This window comes from Grammomys surdaster, unplaced genomic scaffold (assembly GCF_004785775.1).
Source record: "Grammomys surdaster isolate TR1022 unplaced genomic scaffold, NIH_TR_1.0 271, whole genome shotgun sequence".
NCBI lineage: Eukaryota > Metazoa > Chordata > Mammalia > Rodentia > Muridae > Grammomys > Grammomys surdaster.
Window position 1 is genome coordinate 6,503,401 of NW_021604712.1, and position 14,002 is coordinate 6,517,402.

Below are 14,002 nucleotides of genomic sequence, written 5' to 3' on the forward strand. Positions count from 1 at the left end.
AGACACTATTGCTGATGCCAAGAAGCACTTGTTGACCTGAGACTGTTACAGTTGTCCACTGAGAGGCCCTGCCAGAGCCTGACCAACCAACCATTGGATGCTTACAGCCAACCATTGGACTGAGCATGGGGACCACAGTGGAGGAGTTAGGGGAAGAACTGAAGAAGCCGAAAGGGTCTGAAACCCCATAGGAAGAACAAAGGCTTTTTTATGGCAATCTCCTACAATTAATTGTGGTTCTCTCTCTCTCTCTCTCTCTCTCTCTCCCTCCCCCTCCCCCCCCCTCCCCCCCCCCTCTCTCTCTCTCTCTCTCTCTCTCTCTCTCTCTCTGTGTGTGTGTGTGTGTGTGTGTGTTGTCTGTCTGTGTCTATCTGTCTCTGTCTCTCTAACTTTGAAGTCAACAGCTTTTTTCCAACTCTCATACAGAGTGAAAAGTAGATACAGATCTTCAGTTTGGTTTTTAGTTTTTCTAGTTGGGGTGAAGAGGATGTACAAGAAAGACTGGAAAGCAGAAGACAGCCTCAGAGTGGTTTTTAAAATGTCGAAGTCTTCACTTTGCAACTGATGACTCAGTGGTCTGAGCGCAGAGGATGAGTGGCCATGGCATTGTTCAGCTCAAAATGAGACACCTAAATCCCACTCCCATCCCACATGGCTCTGAGGAATGGCAGGGGAGTGGGTGGAAAGACCAAAAATGCCAGAAGTTAGGAAAGACTGTTGCAAAATAGTGTCTTTTGTTCATGCCGGAGCCTTTACACACATGAACTCACAGTGGCTGTGATTGCCTGCGTAAGACAGGGACAAGGTCCAGCCACTCAAAATTCAAGCATAAACAGGGGAGGGGCTTATAAAACACAGCACTTCGCTGAGGAGCTTTGACAGCTGAAGGTGGCTGGAGTAGGGAGAGTCAGTTCTCCTCAAGGAAGAAGCCTCTGTAAATTGCCCATGCTTTGGTGGGTGGCCCCACCTCTATGCACATATGGAGCATTCTGATTGGACAGAGTCAATTATGGAAAAAAAAGGACATGAAGATGGGAGGAGAGTATGGTGGCTATGGGAGGAGTCTAACGGGAACGTAGGGTTGATAGTGTCAAAATACATCATATGTATGTATGAAATTCTGAATGAATGAAAATAGTCCGAGGGGAAGAAGTGCTCGCCTTGGACTTGGATGACAGCTTAGTGGGTAAAGCACTTACTATGCAAATGTGAAGCCCTGAGAGCAGATCCCCAGAACACATGCAAAGTCACACTTCTTAGTTTGTATTGATAATCCTAAAGCTCCTGTAGACAGATGGGGGTGGGCTAAAGACAGAAAAGTGACTGGAAGCTCATGGGCCAGCTAGCCTGGCAATTTCAGCAGGGAACAAGAGACCCTGTCTCAAACAAAGTGACAGGTGAAGATGTCTTTTATCCTTTCCATGTGCTGCCTAACTTGTGTACAACACACATGCACAGGCACATGCATGCACACACACACAAACAAATAAACATGTGCACATTTACTGATATTAAAAAAATCAGTTTCCTTCCTGGGCTACGTGAAAGTAAACCATGTGAGTTCAAAGAGTTTGCCTTTGCATTCTTTTCTGAGATGGACACAGGTTTAGATTTTCAACTGAATTCTTAATTGAATGAGCAGCTTACCCACTGGGGAATTGTTTTATTTTTCTGGAAGTGGATACAATAAACTATATCTAAATATAAATTTAATTTCTTTTAAAGGTTGAAGAAGGGCAGAATTTTAACTCAATGCAGAGAGTTCTTGTTAGCATAGTGAGGATCTTAGTCCCATAGTAATATATACATATTATGTGTATATATATGCATGCACGATTTTATGACAAAAAAAGCCATAGTCTAATAGAGACAGGCAAATGAATAATTAAAATGATAAGCACTCATTTTTATCTGAAAAAGTAACATCGGGCCTGAAATTATGAAGTCCTGGTTTCTGGTAAAGGGAGGTAGATACATAGCTCTGACCACTGGGGACAGTGGAAACCACTAACGGGTGTGTTGAAGGAAAAAAAATTATTTTTCCTTTCTTTCTTTGCCTTCACAACCCAGCCCTAGGGAACCATACTTGCATAAGAGTAGTAACCACAAAAACAGTATCAGCCCCAAACCACGATATGAGGAGGCTTCTTCCCTCTCCAGAATGGTTTGGGTCCAAGAAGATGAGCTGTTCACATCTGCCCCTGACTTCATGGTAGCTCATTCTCTGCATCAGTTTCTCAGGTAGGAGTGTTCCTGTCTTCCTGTATGTTCTGGGTCTAATTGGCCACCACTGACACTTGGGGTCCACCTTAGCTTCTCTTTCTGGTGCTGTAATAAAACAATAAGGCAAAGGCAACACAAGGTAGGAAAGCCTTACTCTACATCTCAGTTCAGGTTGCAGTCCACCACAGTGGAGAGACTCGGGGACAGGGGCCTGAAGGAGTGGAAGAGTTTGCACTCATGGTCAAGAAGCAGAAGGACAAAGGCATGTCTGATACTGCTGAGCTCTCTTTCTCCATCTATGCAGCTCTGAATTCCACACACAATTAAGAAGGGTTTCCTCATATCAATTAAGGAAATCAAGATAATCCCCCACAGGGACACCCAGAGGTTCACTTCCCAGATGAGAGTCTAGATTCTGTCAAGTTGACAACATTAACCATCTAGGGACCCATCCTGTCCTTCAAGTAGACTCTGCCTTAAGCATCATTTATTCTGCCTTAAGCATCATTTATTCATCCTCAGAAGGGAGCCATGAGAACATGGGAGGAGTTGGCTTACACTCTACTTTCAGTTTATAATTTTAACTTTATTATATGAAAGTAAAATCCAAGTGAAACTCTACAGTGAGCCTGAGTTTGAAAGAACATTTGGCTTTCAGGCAAAGCTAAACCCCTCGCTTGTCCTCGAAGTGCAGAATGAGATAGTGAAGTGAGGCGGGACCCTAGGCACGGCAGTAGAAATGATGTCACTCCTCCAGAAAGATCTCTCTTTGAGTTACTCACCTAAAGACTTCCCTTCTCCCTGGACCCACAGTCCAGGACAGCTAGGAGCTAACTCAGCAGTTCTGAGGTGGAGTCAGCTGCAAGTATCTTTACAAATGAGTGTCAAAGTTACTGATGGCTGCTGGCTAGGAATAAGCCAAGACATCCCTGAAGCATTTGCAGGATTTCCATGTAGCTTGAGTTTCCTTGTGGGAGGCCTCTCAGCAACTAGGATTATTATATAGAGGTTCAAACTTCCAAACACGAATGTCCCCACAGGCAGAACAGAAACTACATGGCCTTTTATGGCACATCAAAAGTCACACTTACTATGTCCTGTCATTCTTACTATGTGTCATTCTTACTATGCCCTGATGGTTAAAGCTGTCACAATTCCTCCCAGATCCAAGAGCAAAAAGAAGAGACTGGTTTCTCAAAAAGGGGGATGCTTGAGACTCTAAAAGGTCAATACACCATCACCCTATCAATCTCTCATATGAAGAAACTAAGGCATAAAGTCAGACCATTGTTGAACCAGAATTAAATCATTTAACCCCAGAGCTATAACCTGTAACTTCAGAACAACTAGACCTCTGTTATGTCCAAATCTTAGTAAATATATCTATTGTGTCTTAAGATTTATTGAACTTTTCAATCTACCCTTTCTTCTTTAAGTTTCGCTTACAGCATATAGCCTCACTTAACTGTCAACCCTGGAAACTCAGAATGAATCTCTCTCTCTCTCTCTCTCTCTCTCTCTCTCTCTCTCTCTCTCTTTCTCACAGGCCTGAGCTGCCTGCAAGATTTGGCATGTTCTCACTGTTCCAGCTCTCCTGTTTCCATAGGTGACATTAAAATAATCTCAAATCTCCATTCATTCACCCCGTGGACATTACCACCCTAAAAGCACAGTGAGCCATGGAATGGTCAGTGTTTTTTATGCATAGGCCCCAGTGATAATCAGCTTACTAGTTTCACCATTGTGTTCTTGCCCTATTGACACATGACATAACTAGAAAGATGAGACACCTTCCATGGTAATGCCCTTTGCTATGACCCCAGAATATACCTGATTGACCATGGTTCTGGGTTTTTCCCTCCTAGGGTCTCTCTGAGGTATCCAGAAAGAACCCTTCCTGCTTTTGTGAAGACTGTACACTTCTGCTTCCATCTTCAAACCACATGGCTTTATCAGTCCCTCTCCCACTTCACACACAGGGGAGGCCAAGCCCCTCTGACAAGGTCCCAAACTCAGAAGCATTCAAATGCTTCTTCCCAACTGGAAGGACACACAAAGTCTGCAGCCTAGGATTAAGCTTGGACTCTGTTTTCTTAAGTGTTGAAGTAATTGACTCTAATCTAGAACACCTTCAGCAGGACCTCCCACCACAGCCGTTGGTTTTCCTTCGGAATATTTCTTGAATCTCCCTCACACTCAGCATGAACACTGGGTCTTTTCCACTTCATTCCTGAAATTGTCCAAACAGACATGTGCAAAGATCCCAGATCTGCAAGGACAGGAACCTCAACCCATAGGATAGAACTCATAACCCAGTGACTCCTCACCAGGAACGCTCAGTATTACTTGTGTCATGGGATAAACCCCCTGCTAAGATGGAATTTGGCAAACAAGAACGAGACAAGATACCAAAACCTTCCATCTGAAACAAAAAGACTGACTAGAACCTATGACCCATCACCACTTAAAACCCTATAGTGGTCATCCATGAGCTCAAGTTGCTTCCCATTCTGTAAAGACCTCTGTGAGGATTGTGTAGACAGTACAGCCATCTCCTTGCTACTGGTCCTGTACTGACTCTAAACTCCTGGAAGCTCCCAGCAGACATGACAATGTGTCATATCCCTCTATGTTTTGTTTATCCTGTTGTCTACCTAGAATTCTCTGTTCCTCTCAATTGCCCATTGGAAAGTTTGTAATAAATAGAATCACTGTGTGCATCGAAAAGCCCCAAGCCCCACCTTTCACAAGCCTCTGCCAGTTTAGGTGCCTACACTCTGTGAGCAATACCAAGCTGTGACTCATCATCACTGTTTTATAACTCCAGGGGTCCTTCTCTGTACTAAGGGCCTATATACACTGACAGCTTGAGTTTAATCTATCTTTGTATCTGTGGGCCCTGGCAGATGTACACACTCAGAACATATGTGCTGGATGCACAAATGATGGGTAAATACAAGTGAGAAAGCACTCCGCAGCTGAACAAGGGAATGCCTCTTTTTTTTTTTCTCACACTTCAGCTTGTCCTGGGCTAGACACTGCTGGGGCTTTCAAACTGCTGCTTTGTCTCAGGTCCCTTGAGAACCCTTTACTCCACCCGTACAAAATGTCATGTGATCCTGTGTGATGCCAAAGGCACCTGAATTGCTTCAGAGCCACAACAATGGGCATCCGTTATCCCAATAGTAGCGGAGAACAGATGCAAAAGTTAATAGAGTTTTCTGGATGACAGAATGCTAGGTAAATGAATCTATGCTTCATTATATATAGAGAGAGAGATTCCAAACTATGGAGAGATGAAGAAAGGTCTGAGCTAAGCTGTGACAGTCACAGTCTGGGGAGCTACACATCAGAGCCATCCTCCCTGCTTGCCACCCTGATCACAAGAATCAGAATTCACTCCTCAGCAGTGACACTCATTCCAAATGGAGGGAGATACCAAGAGATGGCCATACAAATATTCAATTAGCATTCCAGAACACACTCGGGGAGTTTCAAAGAGCCCAGAACTGTCACACCATTACAGGGAGAGAAATCTTGTCCCAGCCAGCTTCTTTCAATATCTAGTGCTGTGTAATACCCTCCACAAGGTACTGGGAAATGTTTGACCTTCCCGTGCACCAGAGTCTGTTTTCTGCCTAGAGTCACCCAGTACTCCTCTGTTCTCTGTTTTAAAAACTCTTGTTCTAGGAATCTTCCCCCTTTTTTCACATGTGAGAGGTAATTTTTATTATACAACTTATTTATTTATGTTTTTATTAAGAATTGGTTTGGCTGCTAAGTCTGCACACAGCTGTATTGTACTTAAAAGGATTAGGACCTGTTCTATGCAAATCTATGAATGAAACACTAGCCCAGCAATGTAGCCTACAGAGCATCTGCTGTTACAGACAAAGAGAACCCACCTGCACATTGCTCACTCACCAAGGCTGTTTGGATATGGATGATAGGTATCCAGGCAGTCGATTTGCAGACCAAGTCACATAGCAATACTACCAAACAGTATTCTATTTCCTTTAAATACGTTTGAGCCTTTTGGAATTAAGTTTTAAATGGGAAGGAAAATTGTGTGGTGTGTGTCTGTGTGTGTGTGTGTGGGTGTGTGTGTCTGTGTGTGTTTTCATAAGTTTTCAAATACCAACAAAGAATCATGTTCATACTGGTTCACAGTAGCCAATGTGAACAATGTCCTTCATGTGGCTTTAATTTGCTTTGTAAATACAAATGTAATTGGTATTTAAGGGGACTATTCTAAATCACCAACACCCTCCTCTGTCTGAGCATGAGTAATCTAATTTCTACAGAGCACATTGGGTTTTGACAGACAGATCTCCAAGGACTGTCTTGTGTGTCAGCATCGGTGAAAATGAGTTCTGAAGTAGAGTCACACCCCCACGCATGCGTGGAATCCCAATAAACCACATCTCATACACCCATTTGCCTGTGTCTTGCTGCTGATGGTAATATATTCTTTTGCTTCTGGCTAAAAAAAAAAAATGGTGAGAAACTGCTGGTGCATATTGATAGCATGAGGCCTCAAGGAACGGTAATTGGGAGAAGAGACACACAGCTCGTGAACATGCCAGGGGACCTCAAACTGCTGTCGTCCTTCAATCTGCAGCCAACTGGAAACAATGGGTCCCCAAACTGTCAAGGGATTGAAACATTCTCTCATTTTAGGAGTGGAAAATTAAATTTTAACTCCTTAACAAAAAGGGAATTTGCCTGCTAGTGCCACTAAGTATTTTAGCTGAGCACTAAATAGTATCTGATTAAAACCACCCCCTGGGGGAACATGTTAGCCTCCCTGTCTGTTCTCTATTGTGCTGTGGATAATCTGTGATACATGGGTGTCTTTCTATATTTAAATATCTAACTGAGAGTGTGAAGAAGTAAAGTCATATGGTGAGACTACAATGTTTACAGGGTGGGATGAGCCTATCTGGGGAGGAGCAAGTCACCAGTAAGCCTACTTCTTGGCAGAAGCATGGTGAATTCCCAGACTCGTTTCATTCCCAGCTGGCGAACTATTTGAAGGGAGGAAGATATTCCTGAGACCTTCAACAGCTATTTGGATTCATCATTGATCTGCCCTTTCTTGCCACGGTTGCACATTTAATAATGTGCTATGCATACTATAATAAAAGACCAATTGCTTTAGTCATACAATACAAATTATGATGATAAAATGTTTTTGCTTGAGTTCACTGATTTGGTTTTCTGCAACTTAGAAAAATTTGTGTTGATGACAGCTTTGTTTATATGTACAAGGACCATTTTTGTAGACAGTTCTAGTTTCCGGACAATCTAGAAATGAATGTTCCCCTATATGAAATGAAGCCTGGTACCCACTTTCTCTAATCTCCCCACACCTTCTAGTGTAAGATGCCCAATCACCTTTGGAAATGCTGAATGAACTGAGTTAGGCAAAGAACATGACTCAGTGCATCGGCTGCCTTAGAATAGCCTGAATTCACATGATGGCATTACAGTATGCTAGGCACTGACATTCAATTCTGTAAAGAGATCTCACACTCTGTTCCACACCCTCAAATGCCAAACAGTGTGCCTGCCAACTGTCGACTGCTTGCCAAAGGAGGAGAAGCATCGCCGGCCTTTGCTAGTTTTGATGGGGGTCAAAAGTGCCTGTTAGTCACGTCAAATGTCTGTTCCTGAGAGACACACACATTGCCAACACCTATGTATTTCCTAGACCTGTAAGAGCAGGCTGGGGAGAAGAGAGCATGCTGGAGAAACAGTGTGCACATCAAACAAAACGTGCCTCAGTAAGAAGGGAGCATATGCAAGCCCCATCTAGGACACAGGAGGACCAGGGTCTCAGGGCAGTTATGCTTCCATCTGTTTACAATCTGCCTAGTTCATTCAATGCTTGGTGATCCCCTCCTTCTGCATCTCCTGTTCTCTTCAGAAACAACCCTGGAATGTGGAACTATCACACCATTAAAAACAGTGAATTATGGCTATGGCTCTATCAGGGTGAGTATTACTTTACCTGCAGGGTCTATTCACAGGGTATTTCTACATATCCATCTCAGTTTTCAACCATAGTCAAGCGGCAACATCTACAGGGTTGGCAACTGTGAAAATATAATAATTTGTAGAGCTGCAAATTGTGGTAATCGAGATATCTACCTTTCACTAGATAGCACCCCAAGAGGGAGAAGTCACTTTCAAGCAAAGAGCCCTCTTGCTTTTTGCAGCCATCTGTGTCACCAATGCCTTCTTTGAACTTCAAAGCAACAGCCATTAGGATCTAGTACAATAGGAAAAAAAAAGCAATTACATTCTGTATTTATCTCAAGACAAAGGATCAATCATGGGAAAGCTAGGGCACTGTGTGCCACTTAGTTCACAGAACACTGATGGCAAAGGGTACTGTATATGGAGGACCAGCACCTTCACTACACTTGGGAACCACTGGAGACTAAATAAAAACCTTAAGGCAAAGCCTAAACATAGATTGAACAAAGATAACAATTCCCATGCTAACATGGACAGGAAAACTCTAAGAGGCCTCAACCCTGCACACAGAACTATAGGCGACTAAGGAATGCCGAGAGGGGGAGAAATGACTTTCCTCAAGAAAGAGCACACCAACTGGTTATTCAATATCACATGAGCCCGGAAAACATGCATGCAAATGACATTATACAGATAGAGCATTTTATATTTATATATCTAGAAATACATATGAATATACATATACATCTAGGTAGGTAACAGCAGCTAATAAAAGGAGTCCATTCATGAATTTGAAAGAGAGCAATGAGGAGTCTAGGAGAGGGTCTGGAAAGAGGGAAGAGGGGTGAAATGGTATAATTATAATATAACCTCAAAAAATAAAGGAAATCACCTTTTTAAAATAAATAACCTGAGCTGGTGACAGCTTTACCAATAGAAAGCTTACTTAGCATTAGCAGGGCCCTGAACTCAATTACCAGCACTGAAGAATAAATGTAACCCATTATATGTTAAGCAGTTAGAATGAGTCATAACATCCGTATGTATATGAACAAACTAAGAACTACCCTGTCTTCCACATGCCCCAATTATGTAGCCATGTTTGCACTGTCGACAGTCCGATCACCCCAGAGACAGGTGGTGCCAGGGGCAGCCTTGCTTATACACTGAAGGCCTAAAATCAGCAATAGGCCTGACATACATGCCTGCTAACACAAGGCCTTGGGTCTCTGTGGAAAAACACTGAAACAGATGCCTAGAAGCTATTGTAAACAAGCAGCTTTGGTGGAAAATTGCCAAGATGAATAGTCATAGACCTTGTAGATAGGCAGCCTTGGTGGATAGTACCAACTTAGATAAGGACAAGTGAATCATAGGTGAAGTCATAGTGATCTGTCCCCTGAACCTTCACTCAGCTGACACTCTGTTCTGGAAGATATCTGTACTCCCCCTGAACACTTACAGTCCTGCGTCATCCCCTTCCCCACATCCTGCCTTTTTGTGTATATAACCTGTGTGTGTAAAAGTAAAAATTACAGTTTGATCAGCCTATAGACAAGCCGTGTTCCTTGTGTTCCCTGTTCTCCAGTTCTCTCTTCCAGGTCTCCAGGATCCTAGTTCACTGCCCCGTGGGCACCCGAACAAGGTGGAATACTTCTTGCTACATCTCTACAGTAACCTCAGGAAGGAGTCAAGCAGTCACTGTCTTCCAAAGAGTTGTTGTATATGGAATTTGTTTAAAACAGTGGTTCTTGACCTTTCTGACACTGCAACACTTTAATACAGATCCTCATGTTGCGGTGACCCCAACAATAAAATTATTTCATTGCTACTTTATAACTCTTTTACTACTGTTGTAAATATCTGATATATAAGATATCTGGTATGTGTGACCCCCAAAGAGTTTGCAACCCACAGATTGAGAAACACTGGTTTAAAATGCTATTAATCAAGTCTTATGGGTTCTTCATACAGAACTAGACTGACTTCCAAGGAAGAAGACAAGAAGAATCCGGTGGCAAGCCCTAAGATGGGTCAGTTACACATCTTTCTAATAAATACCCAGGACTGGATCTGGAACAGAAACATGTGCTAAACCTACTCCTGCCTTTTCAAGAGCAAGAAAATTATCAATAAAGCCTGACCCTGGATTCTGAACTGTTGGCATTTTTAACTTCTGAGGGGTGAGGGGAGACTTAAAACTGTCCTTTGAGGAAAAGTGGCAGAGCCTGCAAGAGAGTAAGAGAATCTTCAGCTCATGAGCTGTACAGACCCTCCTTCAACAAAGCTGGGAAACAGAGAAAGCAAAAGCATCAGAGAGTCGGGAACAGACAGATACATAGATGAAGGAAGATGGTCATTGACCTACATTTCACTACAGAGTCACAGCACCCCAAAATTACAAGTGTGTGGCATCTTCTCATACACCAGACCTGGCACAAGATCATTAAGTCCACACTGGTTTCTTTTTTCCAATGTCCCTGCTTTCATCCAAGCTGTCCCTCTACAAGAGATCAGCCTGGTGAAGTCTCTCAAAGAAGACGTTGCCCTGTTTGGTCTATCCAGTCTTTGCCCGGCCCTAGATCAAAAGAAAAGGAACAGTAAGAGATCCCACAAATAATACTTCAATCTTTCAAGACACATTTCCCTCCAGTGGTGGGTATGAGAAGCATCCCTGAAAACAGACAGGAGCAACCACACAGCACATACGGGTGAGTCGCCACATTCTTTGGACCCAGAACATGAAACTGAAATCCAGTGCATGACCATTCCTTCATGCACTTTGGCTGCTTCTAAGCATGGAAGCCTCAAGTATAGTTCAAATGATTCTATCTAACCAGACAGAGAAACCAACTTTTCCAGACCCCATATTTAACACAGAGTAAAGTTTAATGGTTATATTTATTGCTAGTCTGGTTCTAAACACAGAATATCTAGTCACCCTAACTATGTTTTGCATGACCATTGTTGGTGCAAGTCAATAATGAGGAGTTTTTAGTTCCTTTAAGAGAAACTAGAGATTACCAAATGCTAAAAACCTAAAGGAACTCAGAGCATTATAAACGCTGTTCAGTTTTTTTCCCAATTCATCCTGATTTGATCTTCATGAGAATCCTGTTTCAAGGAAATACTAGTGCAATAATTGTAGATCGATGCTACAAAAATCAAACAGTCATGAGAGCAGAGGGTCACAAAGGGAGCGGGTGTTAGGCAAGGACAACTTGACCTGTAGGGGATCTATGGGGTGATGCTTTCATATGTCTCTGGTTTAATTTCCGTCCTCATGAAAAGGGCAAACTATATATTGTTCCAGGGCAAAGGGAACACAGACCATGTGGTCAGAACACACTTAGTTGTTTCTGCATACATTTAACAGGATGGTTGCAATTTGACAATGGCATTATTCCTCATTCTCTGAGACAGGGTGAAGAGGCAGCAGGGGAGGATTTAAGCCGAGGTGTTGCTGAAGTGCAGAATCACTTCACTCCAAGGTCTATTTAAAACATAACAGGTGAGGAGAGAGGTAAAGATGCCCTAGGAGGGATTTTCAGAGATTCTCCCTGAAAAGCTGCAGCATCTCTGTGGGGTATCTCAGTGGAATTCAGTCTTCTCTGAGATTTTAGAGCCCCCACATTTCCCCATAGAAAACTTGCACTGAAAAAAGAAATGATCAAAAGAAATAGAAAGGTAGATACACAATAATGGGAATATACTTCACCAGGCTTGAGCATGGTGTAGAAATTTAGGGAGATGTCTATTTAGCATGCTTCTAACATGTAGGGCACCTTAAGACTACTTTATGAAAGCTAGACTTCAATTCTATACTGCAACCTATATGCTGAAATAAACCATTTTATCATTTTGAAAGTGGTTTTGGTCAATGCTTTATCATATGTTCCTTTAAGACTACTTTATTAAAAAGCTAGACTAAGAAGAGAGCTGTAAGAGAACCTCACAGGTTCTGGAAAGGAAGCCAAGAAAACCCCAGGTACCTGTCAACTCTGATATATAACCCCATCCCAAAAGCCAGTAGAAGTTGTGATTTCACACTGTTGACTCTATTCTAATTGTCCATGTATTTGAAAATTAATGTTTCCATAAATTGACACGTGTGTTACACCCCAGAAAAGCTGTAACTTATTTATCATAAAGATTTTTAGGGCAGTCTCTGAAAAAAACACGTAAGTTTTCCTGTGTATCTACCCTCTACATTCCTGAAAACAAAATATTTCTCAAAATTCAACAAAACATTTATAACCTATAAATACCTCACTTATATTCAAAATCATTTCACTGTTGTTGTTAGTTTTGCGGGCTTGACACCAACTAGAGTCACCTCGGTAGAGGGAACTTCAGCTGAGGAGTTTCTTCCAATGTGGGTGTTAGTGTAGGGCATTTTCTTAATTGCTAATTGATGAAGCAGAGGCTGGGGCAGCTAGTACACTCTGGGCTGTACCATCCCAAGGCAGATGGTCCTGGGATATCTAAGAAAAGCAGCTAAACAAGCTAGAGGGAGCACACAAGTGAACAGTGTCCTCTGCTGTTCCTGCCTCAGTTCCTGCCTCCAGGGTCCTGCCTTGAGTTCCTGCCTTGGCTTCCCTCAATGCTAGATAGCAACCGATAAGCCAAAATAAACCATTCTGTCCCCTAATGTGGTTCTGGTGAGTGCTTTATCACAGCAACAGAAACCAAACTAAGACACTAGGCATCCCTTGCAGACTTTGGTTAAACATAGTAAATTCCTGAGAAACTTTGTTTCCAGCTTCAACTTTCTTTCAGTGTTGAGAGAGTTTTGTTGCCATTTGGTAAAGCAACACATGTCTTCTTTCCCCAAGTTCAGCCTAACCTGGTCTCTTAGTTTGGGTTTTACTGCTGTGAAGAGACACTATGACCAAGGCAACAACATTTAATTGGGGCTGGCTTACAGGTTCAGAAGTTCAGTTCATTATCATCAAGGCAGGAGCATGGCAGCATCCAGGCAGGCATGGTACAGGAGGAGTTGGGAGTTCTACATCTTTATCTGAAGGCTGCTAGCAGATACTGACTTCCAAACAGCTAGGATGAGCATCTTAAAGTCCACACCCACAGTGACACACCTACTCCAACAAGGCCACACCTACTCCAACAAGGCCACACCTACTCTAACAGGGCCACAACTTCTAAAAATGCAACTCCCTGCGCTGAACATATACAAACCATCACACCCAGCATGATTTGGGCAGGATTTCCTGCCATCCAAGAGACTTTTGATGTGTACCTTTGTCAAGATAGCCAGCTTGGTTTTCCACATAACTAGAAGTTACCAGAGAAAATCAAATCTGTAAGAGTGTCAATGCCTTCACATGATGTACCCTACTTCCCAGTGTCACCAGTCACATCAGCCTACCTTCAGCAGCCTCCTCCAACATCCTCTCAAACAACTCCATAAAAACTTTCAGAGCTCATGCCCGGTGAAGTACTGATACCTAGATCTTACGTGAAAAACACAGAACTCAGCAAAAAAGCAGAGATGGCCAACCCATTCCAAAATGTTCCTGTAAAGTGATGCTTTCCTTATATAGGTAATCATGTAGTCATGATCCCACTATAATCCCTTTGTGAGCCTCCAACTCCCATGATGCTACCTAAATCAGGCTATCTTCAAAGAATCTGCCTCCAAGGAGTAGCAACATATGTAGTTTGTGAGGGAAAATATTCAGTTAATAGCACTCTGCTCTTACTTCAGCCCACGCCATGACCTTCTATCATGCCCCCTGCAAGGCTTACGTCACTGTAGCATCAAATCTAAAGCTTAAGG